We start from the raw sequence: 3,283 nt of genomic DNA, 5'->3' as shown, positions 1-3,283 counted from the left end.
CCAATCCTGGAAAAGATTATTCTGAGTGCTGGTAAAGACACCTGTATTACCCTGCTATGAACAGTCTCTTCAGACTCTGATGCAACACTTCTTACCAGCACAGCAGGGGTTGTGTCCTACACCAAGGACTGGCAAATATTACATGCTTTTTAAATACAAAGTACATCATCCAGCCCTCAGGCTGAAGTTTTTAAAATAGTCAGTGTGATGTGGGCCAGTATGTATATTTAGATGCATATGTGTCATTTGATAATCAAGACTAAGCAATGATTTTTTGAGTTTCTAGCTATGAAAACACCTTTCAAAGAGCAGCTTTGTCACAACAGCATCTTTCCACTATGGCACAGAAAGAGGCAGCCAGAAGACCCAGGACTGAATACTTGAGGAAGTGCCTTTGCACACATAGCGTGCGGAGAACCCGAGCTCCTGGAAAAGCCTGCCTCAGTCAGACAAATCAGGCTTATAAACTCACCCCTTTCAGGGAGGAGGGTGTGCAGAGAGGGGGCTAATGGCTGCTTTATTGCATTAGGCAATATCTTCATTAAGGCAGAGAAGAGTAACTGAGGGGAATGCGCATGTAGCGTGACTTCTTTGCTAGAACCCCACAAACCACCAACTGGCAGCTCCTTGGCTCCTCGCCACCCAAATCCAAGAGACCATCTGGCAACTGGTTCAGTTATCCCTCCCCAGTTAACAGATGTTCACTAGATGCTGTGGGAATGGCATTTTGCAGAAGCAATTAGTTTAATCCTCAGATAAACAGTTTAAATTCCAAGTGGTTTGAGGAAGAGAAAAAAAAAGGGAAAAGAAAATCCAAAAAACAAACCAAGTTATTTCCACTTTCAGTGAGAATAACTAATGAACAGCCAATTCAGCTGTTTTCACCACCAATGAGTGCTCATGGGGCTTGTTCCCATTTCCAGCTTCATGTGCTGGACAACACAAACCCACCAGATTTATCTGGAGGCTGCAACGGCATGGCCCCCACTTCTGCGGCTGTGCAATAGCTGCACCCACTCTCCCACAGCCAAAACCCAAACTGAGTAGAGGCTGATCACTGAAACACAGCTCTTTCCTGACTTCAGCTCCTTGTCTGGCCTTGGGCAAATCATTTAACCTGGTTAAATCAATTTGCCTGGCTCACACACCTCTCTGTCTCCAGAAAATGAGGTAAATTACATGGTCCTGCCACAGGGAGCAATAAGGTGGAATCAATTAGGGTTTGTGAAGCACTTGGAGAGTATTGAATGGGAGAAATTATAAAAATAGAGAACATCCTTATTAATTACACTGATTAATTATTATTAAATCAGAACAATTTTTTTTTTCTTGAGAGGAGAAAAATATATTTTCCAGACATTCTTTTGCTCACATCCTTGGAAAAGTGACTTCCAACTGAAGACGATTGAATGAGGAGCTTAACCCAAATAAAATAAATTGCCAGTAATTTATGGTATCCCCTATGCCATTATTGAACAATTTGCATTTGAATCGGGCTTTTTCTATCACAATCCAGCTTCACCTGATCTTGCTCTATAATCACTATCCCCATTTATGAAATCCCAGCATGTTGCCGTAGAAATTATGTCACAAATTCATCATTATGACTTCCCCAGCAGGAGCAATTGGAGATGGAGTTTGGCTGTAAAGTTGCCTTCCTACGAGTTATGATTTAAAGATATTTTAATATTTTTTTTTTAAGGTAGAGAAGTGAGATTAGCTACCATGGGGAATTAGACAAGCATGCCATGAATATCCTAGGGATACAAGATTACATCCATGAGTCACAGCAACCATAAAATATGATCAAGAGACTTTATGGAGGATGATCTTTGAAATTACCTCCTAATCACTGAGCAGTTTACATAAAATCGACTATTAGTTAAAAAAAAAAAAAAGTAATTCAAAAGTGAACCCGAGTGATAATAGTGAAGTTGCAGCTATTCCCATCAGGAAGGCTTATCTGTCAATTCACTCTAAACCCACAACTTATAGGTTTGCACACGCCTTTGGTACCATGATAATTGGTTCAGGTCCTGTGGCAAGAGACATTCAGAGAGTAAACTTTTGAGGTAAATCATTTATATTTAAATATTTTAGACTTTTCTTGCAAGGCTACACTGCTCCCACTGCTGCTTGTCAAAGGCTGGCTTGTGCTGCATTTCCTAATGAGAGCTACTAAAGAACCTTGACACAGGAAAGTCTCAAAACAAAGACTATTTCTGCTATAAGCAATGCACTTTGCCAGCAATTGTCTTATTATACATCAATCATTGAAAACAAACAATATCTGAATAAAAGTCTCTTTTTATCAGTGTCAAAACAGAAAATAATTCAGTGAAAAAATAGCACCTTATAGAGAGTGAAACACGCAGTCTGAGGGTCCCACACATGAGCTTGGGTCTTGTCTGGATGCATTCACACTTTCCCTCCTTCCTCCCACACACCCATCCCTACACACAGCTGGAGCCCGCCTGCTACTCTCCATTCTGGCAGTGAAGCCTGGGTCATTCCAGAAGTGCCTGCTCCTGTGGCTGAGGAGAACAAAGCTACCATGTGCCAGGTCTCACTGCATCAGCTATGAACTCAGACTGCCATGTTTGGGCCGACACAAATTATGGTAGCTGGAAAATTGCCCAGCCATAAATCACCACTGCTTGGTTGTCAAACAAGTTCTCCAGTTGGATGCACAGAATTCTCCTCTTCTCCCCACCAGCTTTGCACCTTTTCTAAATTTAAAACAAGCAAACTAGGCAGCAGATATGTCCCGTATTTAGTTAGAATAAATGCTTCTGTAACATTGTTGAGCAGTCTGCCAGGTTAATTAGTTCTCTGAGGTATCCTAGAGAGCAAGGTTAGGCTGGTAAGGGAGACACCATCCATTTTAAACCGACTAAAAACATTGAGGATGAGCAAGAAACCCCAAGATCTTGGGAAAAAAAAAACAACAACAAAAAAAACCCACCCCAACCAACTGAAGAAAAGGAAAATGTGATACAGACAGGGGCTTATGCCTCCCCATGTTCCCAGAAGAGCAGCCCTACAAGCAGAGAGTATTTTGGGGTAAGTTGGAGAACACACAGAGATGACACACAAGTGCAGAAGCCCATGCCCATCCTACAGCCAGATTCCAGGGACCCACAAGTCCTTGCACAGTCTGCACCAAAGCCACAGTCAAACTGCTTATGAACAATATAAAACTCAAAACCAATCAACTGGTCCAACTAATATGATCTGTGTCCAAGTAGTGAAGACCTAATTAAAAGAAAGGAAACACATCAGC

This window comes from Taeniopygia guttata, chromosome 4A (genome assembly GCF_048771995.1).
Source record: "Taeniopygia guttata chromosome 4A, bTaeGut7.mat, whole genome shotgun sequence".
NCBI classification, from domain to species: domain Eukaryota; kingdom Metazoa; phylum Chordata; class Aves; order Passeriformes; family Estrildidae; genus Taeniopygia; species Taeniopygia guttata.
Note: the sequence above shows the minus strand (reverse complement) of the source record.